The 14,847-nt window shown below is 44.6% G+C and overlaps 2 pseudogenes; one reads left to right on the top strand and one right to left on the bottom strand.

The window, feature by feature from the left end:
- The first annotated feature begins 1,814 nt into the window (after window positions 1-1,814).
- On the top strand, window positions 1,815-9,568 carry LOC147025130 (uncharacterized; annotated as a pseudogene).
- Window positions 9,569-12,757: 3,189 nt separating this feature from the next.
- On the bottom strand, window positions 12,758-14,598 carry LOC147025131 (uncharacterized; annotated as a pseudogene).
- Between the last annotated feature and the right edge of the window lie 249 nt (window positions 14,599-14,847).

Consider the following 14,847-nt stretch of genomic DNA (forward strand, 5'->3'; position numbering starts at 1 on the left):
AGTGGAACGCTGTGTCCAATTGGAGTGGTTGTGCATCCACTTTTTATAAATAATTGGAATGGTCGTGCACCCATACATTGAAAACAATTGGAATGTCGTGCACCCATCCATTGAAAACAAGAGGAATGGTCGTGCATCCACTTTTTATAAACAATAGGAATGATCGTGCACCCACACATTGTAAACAATAGGAATGGTCATGCACCCACACATTGTAAAAAATAGGAATGGTCATGCACCCACACATTGTAAACAATAGGAATGGTCTGCACCCACACATTGTAAACAATAGGAATGGTCATGCACCCACACATTGTAAACAATAGAAATGGTCTGCACCCACACATTGTAAACAATAGGAATGGTCTGCACCAACACATTGTAAACAATAGGAATAGTCATGCACCCATACATTGTAAACAATAGGAATGGTCATGCACCCACACATTGTAAACAATCGGAATGGTCATACACCCACACATTGTAAACAATAAGCATGGTCATGCATCCACACATTGTAAAGAATAGGAATGGTCGTGCGCCCATACATTGTAAACAATCGGAATGGTCATGCACCCACACATTGTAAACAATAAGCATGGTCATGCATCCACACATTGTAAAGAATAGGAATGGTCATGCACCCACACATTGTAAACAATCGGAATGGTCATGCACCCACACATTGTAAACAATAAGCATGGTCATGCACCCACACATTGTAAAGAATAGGAATGGTCGTGCGCCCACACATTGTAAAGAATAGGAATGGTCATGCATCCACACATTGTAAAGAATAGGAATGGTCGTGCGCCCATACATTGTAAACTAAGGAATGGTCGTGTACCCACACATTGAAAACAATCGGAATGGCCTTGTTCCGACACATTGTAAATTGAACTGTGAGTTCATTAAAGGAAGTATTATTGAATGACATTTTTACGCTTTTTCACAGTTGTAATTGCTGCAAATGATAATCATTTTAAATTCTTTGTTACATCTAAACTGGGTTAGATACAGAATAAAAGACAAAACGCACCAACACTATTTTGCATGCCACGTGGAGTTGGCAAATCCAGGCATATTTTACAACTCCACGTGACTTGCAAAAACGCTGCACATCAAACATGCTCCTTGACGCTATCTTCTCTGCCGTCTCGAACGAAAACTGCCATCATGGTGCTTCACAGGCAGGGTCTTGCATTGTCAATTGGATCATCCTTCGGAGGGAACTTTAAGTTGGATGTCACTTTTGAGAGCATTCGTCTGTGTCAAAATCAAAGCTCACACGGTTAACTTTCAAAAAGAGCAGGCCATTGTGTGCCCGTATACACACCTAATTAAAGATTCCCTCTTTGGTTGAGGATAGCTCAACAGCACCTTGTAATGGAGTAGCAACATCCGTTCAGGATGCATTCTCTGCTTTGGAAACGTTCTCAACCAATCGTGGGCGATCTGAGGACCCCTGGTTTGCAATGGAAGAAACCACATTACTAGTTTATGACTACTACCTCCAATTATTCCCACCAGGTAGGGTCGGTCAGATAATATCTTTGGTTCAAATCTTTTACGGACTGGCTGGTTAGGCCTAAAGTTCGACAGGTGATTTGTAGTCGTTGTAATTTGTTCAAGGTGCCGGGCAATAACTTGCCTACTTTCCACAAAAGATACCGTGGGATCGTTAACATCTACCAACGAATGCTCTGCAGATAGGTTAACGTCCATCTGAGAGACATCACATCTTGTGATGAACCAGTTGTGAAGCACCAGTATAACGTTTATATTCGAGGTGGGAATGATCGAACCCAGACGAGATGGATCAAAGGTAAGTGGACTACCTGACCTACCTCTACACCAGGGTTTCCCAACCTGGGGTACATGTGCCCCAAGGGGGTATGCAGAGTTTCGGCCATGGGTACACGGACGACCTTAGGATTTTTGTATTTTTTTCTGGATTTTTAAAAACTTATTAAAATCTCTCTTATTTATATTGTCTGCAAAAAAATTTACACTTTCTTCTTTCCTTCAGAGATTTGTTGCTTGCTTGCATTATCATGTTAAAGAAGAGACAGTTCATCAACGACTATGTTCAATATGGCTTCACCGTGAAAATTCATAAACACAACTTCAACAATGCTTGCTCTGTTCGGTCCTTAGGAATGGATCGTTAAAGCTCTCAAAACTCAAGGAACATCTTCAGAATATTCATCTCATTAATGGAAATGACGACCGTGCATCATTTGACATGAAAAGGACTTGATCCATGACAAGTAGCACAATAACAACATTCGGGTTTGTTCCTGAGCAACAACCAGCAGTTGAAGTCTCATTTTGAGTGGCTTACCGAATCGCAAAACATAAACATAGTGGCAACACCCCTGGGTGCTCACCTGATAGTGGCTGGATAAGATAACCAAGGAATCACTGGTAGGCATGGATGACCCACAAAATATTTAAAGGAGAAGAAAGTAAATACCTCTGGATTTATTTTTTAAGTCGTAAACAAAGTTTGGTAAATCACGGGTAAAAAAAAAATATTGTGGTCAAGTTTCATCAGAATTGTGTGTGTCATTTCTGAGAAGGAAGCAAATTTAGGGGGGGGGGACATCCCCCTCCCCCCATCGACCCCGATTTTTTTTTAATGTCGTGAACAATTTTCGGAACTTCATGGGTGATGAAGGTGGTGGTCAAGTTTCACCGGAATTTGGTGTGTAGTTTCTAAGAAGAAAGCAAATACATATTTTGGGGGGCAACCCCCTTGTACACCCTCTTCGACCCAGACTTTATTTTTAATGTTGTGAACAATCTTTGGCACATCACAGTTGATGAAGATTGTAGTCAAGATTCATCGGAATTGTGTGTGTAGTTTCGAAGAAGAAAGCAAATACCAATTTAAGGGTGTAACCACCCCCCCCCCCCCATGCCCTGTAGATCCCCTTAGACCCTGATTCTCTTTTCATGTTATGAACAATCTTTGGTACTTCAGGGTGTAGTCCATGAGCCAGACCAGATTTGACGACCAAATCGAGGGACTAAAAGCCACTATGCTTTTCAGTTACCTTGATGTCTGCAGAGTATGGAATAGTGTGATGGACGCTTCTCATGCCCAGCTAAATGGTATTTTGGCGGCCATCTTTAAAAATGGCCACCACTTTTCAATGACCTTGATATATGTCAGTAAATTGGCCATATCTCCACAATGGCTTGACATAAACACATGATGTCACATTCATATGATTCAGTATAAAATTCTGCATCTTTTGGTTTGTATTTTGTTCAGTAATGTTAATTACTTTTTTATTTATGAACACAAATGTGAAAAGGTGGAATTTTGTAACATTTCTTTTCCATATTTGTTCACCTAAAATCACCATAAATATCAAAGTTTACTTATTTCAAGGTATTTATGGATGACTTGGTTCTTTGACATTAATATTAGTGATATAGAGTCCTAATCATAGCACTCTTTCATGTCATATCGCAAAGAATTGAAACATATACACGAGTCAAATCTCGCATGAGTTGTCTTTTTTGTTCAGTATTATCACTGTAACATTGTAATCTCAGTTCAGGGGACCTATATAATTCATTTACAACTATTCAGTAGGGTTTTTCTAATATTTTGACTAACTTTCAATTCAATTAATTGTTTTGATCAATTATTTTTTCATATTATTTTGCATTTTTATACTTTTCTTAACAGTTTTATAGGGTCAATTTTATTTTCAATATGTTAACCCATGGATTCGGATGCTTTCATATTTAATTCATAGATAAATGTATTAAAGTAATCAAAATAAAATTATATTTGATCTGGTCCCCTCATCACTATAACCTTTGAGATCATCACTCAGTGAAGCTGTGCTAAAATAGAAATGATGACAGCATGTAACCAACTAACAGAATTTAGGTCACAGAAGTGATGCAGCCAAATGGGGTGTGTGAAGCATACAACATTGGCAGTGAGATCAGACAGTGTAACAATACGAGGGTTTGAGAAGACATCGGTACGGATATATTCACACACCTTGTTGAATGCAGCCCTCTCCTGTTTTTGGTAAGGATTGTCTTCACCACTGCATTCAGAAATGTAAGTATTACACAGTACAACCCCTTTGGTACACTATTGTTGGGAACCAAAAGTGCCAACCATGAGTTAAGTAAATAAAACCGTGTACTAAATTTGCAGAAATACATGGATATACAGACCACATGATTTGTGCTATTTCAAATGATTGTGGTATTTATGATATTACCAGATAGAAACAACAAAATACATTTCATTATCATTGTTAAAACTGCTGTTTCATCCAAATATTGTCATATGTGTCCTGTTTTTTAAAAATATTTGGGATCCAAGCTAAAACCCCTGTAAGGCCCTCTAAAATAACATATCATTGCAGCTTCTGGAACCGATTTATTTTTAATATTTCAGAAACCTGTTGCCACTTACCATATCAGCAAGGCAGAAGATGAAGTTGAGTCAAAACGTTTGAAGACAGAGAGCGTTGAATGCATTGAAGTACATGCATTATATGTGGGGGGAAATCTCCACTTTATGATTTATCATCCCCCAGAGATGAAGAATCATGGAAAACCCTGCGCTAAGCTGCTGAGATTCAACATTTTCAGCCAATTATCCATACTGCTGAAAACAGTGAAACCAACTTTTCTAATATTAAATCTCACAGGGATTGCAGATCCAATTTCACCCATAAAAATAAACTTTTAATTGTGAATAAACAAGAGTACATAAATGAACAAGACTCTTTAAGGACTAGACATTCAACAAGGCAAGCATCTAGTTAGTACACAACCTAGAGTATACGATACGATATGCGTCTTTTGCCAAAGCAAGAGCAAATACATTAAAGGAACTAATAGCCTGGAACCATTGAAGCCAGCAGTTGAGCTAAGGGCTGACAAAACCATTTGTGATATTGCAACTGAACTTCAGGATGACAGAAGTTTATCTATTACTGCTCGAGATATTGTTGCTGCTGAAGCACATTATCACAAAACATGTTACATGAATTATACGAGGGGACAAACTGAAAGAATCTCTTCCGAATGCAGTGGTGAAGACAATCCTTACCAAAAACTGGAGAGGGCTGCATTCAACAAGGTGTGTGAATATATCCGTACCGATGTCTTCTCAAACCCTCGTATTGTTACACTATCTGATCTTACTGCCAATGTTGTATGCTTCATGGAAAGTAATGGGTTTGAAATTACAGAGGCAACCAAAAATCACATGCGACGCAATCTCCATACAGAGTTTGGAGATTCTTTGCATTTCTTCACAGTTGCCCGCAGAGTATATATAAGGCCAGTTAACTTGACAGTAGACTCCATTGCAGTTGACTATGTTCAGTTAAAGGAAGAATATGACATTCTTGTGATGAAGCAAGATCTAAAATATATGATTACTCAAGTAGCCCAGCTTTTATGTGAACAAGTAAAATGTGGAATCAAAGAGCAGCCTTGGCCCCCTGACTCTCGGGAACTTAATATCACATACATATCCTTCCCTGATTGTCTTGTGCAGTTCCTGAATCTCTTACTTAATGGTAAGAATGCAGCATCCTCCCATAATGAGAGGCTTTCATGGTCCATTGCCCAAGACATTGTCACAGCTGTATCAGCAGGCAAAATAATCACCTCAAAGCAGATTTTGATTCCATGGGTTATAAAGACTCTGACAGGAAATGCAGAACTGATCAAATTCATGAACCGGCTGGGACATGCATCTTCTTACTCCACCTTGGAGGAGATTGAAACTGCACTATGTATTGAAAAGCTAAAGAGTGCAGAAGATCATGTCCCTCTTCCTTCCAATATACATTCTTTCATCCCAACTGTACTGTCATTTGACAAAATAGATAGACAGGAGGAAGTACTGAGTGGAGTTGGAACTTCTCATCATGTGAATGGCATAATCATTCAGCCAACATCATCATCATGTCAGCCACAAAAAGCAGTTATGACAGTAAACAAGAAAGACAAAAGGAGATCAATCTTTCCAAATGAGAGACAGCTTCCTCATTATATCTCTGGAAAATGAGAAGGACCACCATCACTACCAGTGACTGAACTGACTGAAAATAATGCAGCATTGAAAGCTTCACAAAAGAATCACCTTTGGATGATAGCACGAGAACAAGAGACTGACAATCAGACGATCGATTCATGGACTGGATTTAATATACAAACCAGAAGAGATATTGTAATTTCACAAGACACTGTAAATTTCACAAGACACTGTAAATGGTAGGGTTACCTACCAACTGTAAATGCCCCAGCTACAGAAATGGCAACTGTTCAAGAAATTATGTATCAGTCACTTCATCTCCAAAACATAGCAGTAGTAATGGATCAAGCTCTATATGCCAAAGCAACAGAAGTGGCTTGGAAATATCCAGGTAAATATGGAAGCATTGTTCTGATGCTTGGAAATTTTCATACGATGTGCAACTTTGTTGCAATGTGCAACTTTCTGTCCATAATTAGCAAGCTCTTTGGAGATGCTGGGCTATGTGACCTGGCTGTGGAAGCAGGATTTATTGCTGAAAGATCTATAAATAAAGTCCTTGAAGGAAAGCAGTTCAACCAGGCAGTGCATTTCCACAAACTCACCTATGAAGCAATGATGAGGTTAATATGGAGAAGCTTTGTACACTGGCTTGAAGAGAATCATGTTGAAGATCTTGAAAAGTTGAAACATACCATCCAGGCAGTCCACAAGCTATGTAATGACACATGTGTAGCAACTTATGATGCTGCAGTTAAGCATGAATCATGCAACAGAATTTTGCAGATATTCAGTGCTTAGGCCTAAGTCACATTTGCTCTACCGCGAGGATACGGCGGCCGTACGCCCTCTGAATTGACAGAAACCTGCGGCGGCCGCAGAGCTTCTGCGGTGGCCTCAGGGTGGCCCTACACCGTTTGGCTATCTTTTACAGGCTGTAGGGGTCGCCGTGGAATTGTAACGCGGAGTTATAACTTTTTTCATTTCTACGTTCGCCGTAGCAATTCGACAAGCCTAAAAAAAAAAACTGGTAAAAAAAAAATTAACCCATTCGTTACTGTCTGTCTGGCCACACGTTCGCCTTAGGGCCCCCCTGCGGTCGCCTTGTGGGCACCTTGAGGCTACCTTGAAAATTCTCTGGCCGCCACAGGGCCCCCTTAAGGTCACCGTGCGACATCAAATCAAAGACTGTCCGGCAACCCCACGTTTTCGGTCTCCACAATTTCTAAATACACCGTGCGGCACCCGAAAAATAAAAACATGTGACTGCTACATTGTGTGACTGTGGAAATACTGCGGCCGCCGTATAATTGCTAGTGGCCGTAGATTTTGGAGACCCCACGGCCGCCGTGGCAAATGTGACTTCGGCCTTACTTAAAGGTTCTGAAAACTGACAAAGCCCATTGGCAGCATTTTGGATGACATATGTGGAAATGATCGAAATTTTGCTTGGGCTTCTTCGTGCCAACAGATAAGGTGACTGGCAACTACATCTTGCATGCATCAGAAAAAATGATTCCATGGTGTTTTGCAATGGACAAAACCAATTTTGCAAGGTATCTTCCAGTCTACTATGCCCAGATGTGCCAACTTCAGAAGACAAGCCCAGAGTTGTACGCTCACTTTGTTGGGGGTGGATTTTCAGTTCAGCTTAGCAGCTTCAATCCATTTGGTCGAATAGCAGTGGATCAAACAACTAAAGAGACTGTTAATAAGGACACCCAGACTACAGGAGGAACATGTGGCTTCAGCCTGAAACCAGGAACTGTTGCTAGGTATTATCTTAGAGCTGAACATCGAGCTATGGCATTGAGGCAACTGCATGAACATGTATCTGCTAAATGTGGAGGACTTAGTCAAACAGATTTACAGCATTCAGAAATCAAGCGAGATGAGTCTGATGTTACATCAATGGTTGATCTGTTGGAGAACAGTTGGTCAAATCCTTTTCATCAGGATCCATCATATCTCATTAACCTGTCCACTGGAGCAGTCAGTGGCCACTCCTGAAATATCTAATGATGTTTTCAAGGCACAGGAGAAAGGAGAAGAAGCCTATCAGAATTTCAGGGTGCAGAGACTTGAGAAGGGTGAAGTGTTCTATGACACACTGAAAAAACTTAGGCTGAAACCGTTTTCTTCAGTGAATAAGAAGCCAGTGAAAGGATCAACTAAATAAGTAATTTTGAGAGCTGATAGGAGATTATTTGGCAACATGATCCTCATTGCCCAGAACAGAAAACTAGATATGTGCAAAGTTTTGTATCACCCTCTTGGTCCTCTGCCATGGGCACTTGCAAATTGTGATGGTACAGTGAAAAAAACCAATAAAGATGTCATCGCAAAGCATCTGGAGACAAAAGTATCAGCCACTGAAGAACTTCCTCAACCAAATGCTACACTGATTGATGCAATGGGGCTCATTCAGAAGATGCATGGAGAGAATCACTCCTTTGCTCAGCTGTTTGATCGTGTTTAAGCAGAGATACTCCATACCAGCCATGGAAGTAGTCGAATTGATGTAGTATTTGATGTGTACAGAGACTACTCAATCAAATCTGCTGAACGTGTCAACCGCGGTTCACAGGAAGGAATAACCTTTAGTCAGATACGACCAGGACATAAAATAAAAAAACTGGAGAAGGTTATTGGCCTGTGCTGAGAGTAAGAACCACCTGATACAGTTTCTAGTGGACAGCTGGAAAGATCCCAAGCGAAGACAACAACTTAGCAACAAAACAATGTTTGTCACATGTGGTGAAAAATGTATCAAGTTCACCCAAGAGAGCCATGAGGAGATAGAACCTCTTAAATCAGACCAAGAGGAGGCAGACACTCGGCTCTTATTACATGCCAAGCATGCTTCAGTGAGTTATCCTGAATTGCTCATAATAGCAGATGACACAGATGTGTTCATCATTGCTCTTGGTCTGTGCAGGCAAATCAACAGTGAAATCACCAAAAGTGAAACTCATCACCCAAAATGAGAAGTACAGGGATGCATTTACTTCACTAGGAAAACAATGGGATTTGTCTTCAGAAGTGTTTAATACCATTCAAGAGTTCACTTGCAAGCTGTACAGCAGAAATTCCAAAGTGCATGAAGAAAATGAACTGCGGTATGACATTTTCCGATGCCACGGAGGGGAAATTGACTCTGCCCAGCTGCCACCATGTGAAAATACCCTCCTGCAACACACACGCCGGGCAAACTACCAGGCTGCAATATGGAGGAGGAGCTTAGACAATTCCCCTGCCATTCCAGATCCTGCAGAGGGTCATGGTTGGGCCAAATGTCAGGATGGATCTCTCATGATCAACTGGATGACCACTTTACCAGCACCTGAAATGGTCATAGACCTAATTTTATGCAGATGCACTCGAGCATGCCGACCATCAGGATGCACATGCATGTTGAATGGAATCCAGTGTACAGCAGCATGTAAGCTTATGGAATGTGCTAACATGGTTGATGAAGACAGTGATGACCACTACCAGGATGCAGCAGATATGTGTGACAGTGAAGACGATGATTAGTAGCAATCTCATATACATGTACTTTCTATTCTGGCAATATGCTGTTTAGCATTCCTATAATAAACTAATTTCATGCAAGAAAGTAACTGATAAAAATCAATTAGAATTATTCTTACTTTCTTTGAACGATGATACAGTCTATATCATGTTATTCAGATGTACAATATGTGGTGAAGCATAATCAAAATATAAAACAGCTGATACTGCAAAAGTGGTAGCTTGTTCATATTTTTATATAGACCTGTTTAGCAGTAGTGGGGAAACTTAGCATAACAATTATGCATTTTGTGAGGAAAGCACCAAATTTGGCACACTAGTAGCCTATCATATTAAGAACAGATTTGGATATTGAGCCATCTCAAAATTTTTGATGGCAGTGGAAAATGGCTGCCACAGCCATCAGCGGCTGAATTTGAGATGGCCCAATATCCAAATCTGTTCATATGATAGGCGACGAGTGTGCCAAATTTGGTGCTTTCCTCACAAAATGCACAATTGTTGGCTGAGCCAACCGAGCGGGTGGTGGGCGCTGTAGATGGTGATGGGTCCATGGCCAATGTAGACAGCGAATACTTGGATTGCCGCCATGATAGCGAGGAGCTTCTTCTCCACGGTACTGTAGTTCCGCTCCCTGGACAACAGCTTGCGAGTAGTAGTAGATGACGGGTTTCGCAACATCATCCTCGTTTTGTGTGAGCACGGCTGAGATCCCGAGATCGGATGCATCGGTGAAAATTTGGAATGGCAAGGAGAAATCAGGGGCCCTAAGAACCGGTCGGCTGGCAAGGCTTCCTTTCAGCACATCGAACGCCACATCACACTCTACTCTGAGGTCCACAGAAGAGATATGGATCCTTTCTTACTGCCACAGAGAAGGTTGGTCAAGGGAGCAGCGATTTCTGATAACCGCGGAATGAACCACCGGTAGAAACCGGTAACTCCCAAGAATCGTATCAGAGCGTTTTTGGTGTCAGGCGGCGGAAAATCCACTCGGGCCTCCACTTTGGCTTTGACCGGAGCCAATTGCCCACTGCCCACTTCATAACCGAGGTACTTCACTCGGCCTCGCCCCATATGGCATCTGGCGGCATTGAGTCACGTTTATGCTCTGATAGTCGTGAAAAGACGGCCTGGAGGTGCTTAACGTGGTCCTCCCATGTATGGGAGAACACCGCGACGTCGTCGATGTAGGCCACAGCGAATTATTCGAGCCCAGCGAGAATCCGGTTAATGACTCACTGGAAGGTGGCCGGGCCGCCCCGACTCCAAACGGCATAACCATGAACTCAAAGTGGCCAAAAGACGTGCAGAAGGCACTGACCTCATGCGCCCGATCTGTGAGCTGGATCTGCCAGTAGCCTTTCATGGCATCAAGGACAGAGATGAACCTTGCGGTCCCAAGACGATCAACCAGGTCGTCAAGATGGAGTAGCGGGTACGAATCCCCTTTTGATACACTGTTGAGGCAAGGATAATCGATGCAAGGCCGCCAAGTGGCGTCTGCCTTCTTGACTAAAATGAGCGGAGAGGCCCACTCGCTGTTGCTGGGTCGACAGACACCCAAATCCAACATCTTGGAGACTTCTTGTCTCATGACGTCAGTTTTCTCCGGGGACACATGGAAGAATGATTGGCATATGGGCGGGTGGTCACCGGTGTCGATGTTATGGAGAACACCTCTCATGGTTCCAATCCCGCAGGAGAACAGACTAGGATAGCCGCGAAACAGCACCTGCATATCCCTCTTCTCTGGTTGAGTCAAAGGCTCCAACTGCAGCAACTGATCTCTCGTGGGTCTTTGATCCATGCAATATTGGGTTGGGTTATAGGACACCTCGAGGGGAGTTGGAGTGATATACTCCGGGAGGCATCCTGCGTTGCCTCTGTCACCTAGGAGGTCGCTGCTGTGCTCCGTGGCTCCTATTAGAGCGACCGTATGCGGTCGCCCCACCCACGGCTTCAACGCGTTGACATGGGTGATCCGTTTTTTATCCGCTTGTCTGGCATGTCCACCATGTAAGTATGCTCCCGACTTTCTCACGGATGAGATAAGGCCCCTGATAAGAGGTTACCATGGGCCTTCCGGAATGTGGCAGATGGACCAAAACTGGATCGCCAGCTTTGCAACTCACCGCCTCACCTTCTTGTCGTAACGGAGCTTTCGCTCTATGGCTTGATCCGTCAGGCTGATACTGGCCGCTTTTAAGGCATCGTGTTTCCTCGAGCAAGTCTCGTGGATGTGGTCCTTTATGGAACGTTATGTGGACGGCGGGCATTCTACCCAATGTTCAAACAGGAGGTGCAAGGGCCCTCTGGGCTCTCTACCATACAGCAAGAAAAAGGGAGTATACCCGGTACTCCGATGCGGAGCACTCCAGTACGCGAACAAGAGCCATGGGATCACCTGATCTCACTCACCACCAACTTGATCAGTAACCGCCTTGATCATCGTTTTGAAAGTCCCATTGAACCGCTCACAGGCGCCGTTGCATTCAGGACGGTACGGACTGGTGGTCAGGTGCTGAACACCTAGCTCGGACAGGAATCCTTTGGATACTTCAGACAAGAACACACTGCCTCGATCTGTAAGGAATTTAGTCGGAAGCCCATGCCTACTGAACATATCCTTGAGAGACTCTATGGCATGGGCAGAGTCAGCTTGCTCCAGGGAATAAGCCTCTGCATACTTGGTAGCCTGACACATGACCGTGAGCAAATAGCATTTCCCGGAACTGGTTTTGGGCAACGGTCCGACAAAATCCGCAGCAACAAACTGGAAAGGCTGACTGATCATGGGGAGGGGCTTTAGGGGTGCCTTGAAAATCTTCACTCCCTTTCCGAGTCGTTGACAAATGGGACAGCTAGCGCAATAGCGCTTGATGTCTCGCGACATGGCGGGCCATATGAACCGATCCTTGATCTTGGCTAAGGTCTTAGCCACTCCGACATGACCCGAGGAAATATTGTCATGGGCCAATTGCATGACTGACTGACGATGCCTCCGTGGTACGACAACTCGGTGTCGTACCTTCCACGTCTGGGTGGAGGACATGTTCTTGGGGGTATATTTATGCATCAGCACACCTGCACCATTCACATAGTAGCCTGTTCGTCCAGGCTCGGAGTCTTCTCCCATTTCCCAGAGGGTGGCAAGGGTGGGATCGAAGTGCTGAACCTCCACTCGACTGGTTACCGCAGACAATGCGGGAGTGACCTCAGGCACAGAACTGGGGTTGCTAACCACCTCGGAGGACTGATCCTCCTCACCGGATTCGCCGACCGGCGAACAAGTAGCTGGGGTCCCCGTGTCACAGACGGGAATGGTCCCGAGGAGCCCGGCTCCTGAGGTTGGCCTGACTGGAGGCTCGGTGGACTTCAGTCGAAGCAACGTCACCGTCGGAGGCTGGAGTCGAGGCGTGAGGCTCCTCGGGCCAGAGTGAAAATATGTCTGACTCCGCCACTCTCTCCGCCTGTTTGCTCTGGGATCGAGTGACCACCCCACAGGTCAGAGTCAATAACTCCTCCCTGGCCATTGCATTATTGCCAATCAGCAAGGATACCCCCGGTACCGGGTAGTAGGGTACCACCGCACAGGTCATCGGACCCATAAAAATGTCGCTCCGGACCTCGATGAGAGCAAGGGGATACCGGCCAGGAACCTGGTTAATGCCCTGAAGGACGATATACTCGCCGGTATAATGCATCTGAGAGACCGGAACTACCCCCGCCCGGAGAACACACAACGTCGCCCCAGTATCCCGAAGGTATTGGGCCTGAAACTTCACCACTGAATCAGGGCCACCCACTAAGGCTGTCCCTGAATAATCCTGATACAGAGGATGAATGGAATTAGCCTCGGTGGCAGTGACCTCTGTCACCGATGCCACCGTCATGCGCGAGGGCCCAGTTGATGACCTCCACTGACCTCCCTCCGATTTAACACCCGGGTTGCCTCGATAGGCCGGACTAGCTGGGTTAGAGAAGCAGCGGTCTCCACCGTGCCCCACACGTTTGCAGAAATCGCAGCAGGGCCGTGCCCTGGCCTGCAGCTCGTGACCACCACCAGTGGAGGGCATCGGGGAACCCTTCCCCTCGATCCAGCCGCCGGGCAGACGGGGGGGGGGGCGGTCTTGACCGCAGAATCCTCCGTCTTACGACGCGACTGCGTGGCTTGTAACATTTTGCACGTCAAAACATGTTTATCAATAAGCTTGACGCAGTCTGACAAGGAAACAGTGTCTTTATCGACAAGAAACAACGCTAAGTCCGGGGGAAGCTGTTGATCGATACGGTAACGCACCAGGAGTTCCGCAACTGCTGGAGGTAACTCAACGCTGCTCCCCTCGAACCATCTCTGCAGCTGTTCCAACAAGACCCGCAAATATTCCTCAGAGGTTTGACTGGACTGACGAGTCCAACTGAAAAAATTACGTCTATAAATACACGCGGACACCACAGAGGCGTTCAAAATCTCGGCCTTCAACTTCCGGTATTCGTTTACGTCCTCGGTTGCCATCCATCCTCACATATACCTCCCTCGCCTTTTCAGACAGATGGCTAACAAAATGGCCGACCCACAAGCTCTCATCAATGCCACCGGAAGTCAACAACTTCTCCGCCATCTCCAGATACGTTTCTGGCTTCGTGTCTCCCGTCCAGTCCGGCAAACGAACATGAACAATTTCCGGGACTGGTGCAGCAGACACATCTGCCCACTGTCGCTCAGTCAACATTCGCCACTCATGCTCTCCGACGCGTTCAGCCTCAGCCGCTGCTCTTTCAGCTATCTCTGCGTCATGCTCCCTGAGTCGCTCAGCCTCTGCCCTGTCATTCTCCTTGTTAGATATGTCGAGTTGTTGAACTGGGGTCAGCCCGGACCAGAAGGTCGAACGCATGCATTTAGTCATGATGGGATCGCTCCCTAACATATCGGGTTCAGTGACCAGGTCAAGGCTGATTGCGTTGCTCACATCGACACCCACGTGACTGTCAACCTGATCAGGTTGATCTCTCACTTCTCCAGCTGACATGGTTTGGCTACGAGTTATCATATGACAAGGGCACAAAACGCTAAGTCAAAAAGGAGGCTGGGTCGAAATATTTCAGCAATATCTTTCACCACATTGGACGGGGCAATTCACACAGGGGAGGCAAACAATATTGGGGTGATACACGTAATTCACACACAACGCTCTGTTGGGAAAATATGACACAAAATACCCAATATCACCACCGCACATCAAATTGCCAATGAGAAAATGCAACGTACAAATAACTCA

The sequence above is a fragment of the Eptatretus burgeri genome, chromosome 6 (assembly GCF_056783735.1).
Source record: "Eptatretus burgeri isolate ZD-2024b chromosome 6, Ebu_testis_v1, whole genome shotgun sequence".
Lineage (NCBI taxonomy): Eukaryota > Metazoa > Chordata > Myxini > Myxiniformes > Myxinidae > Eptatretus > Eptatretus burgeri.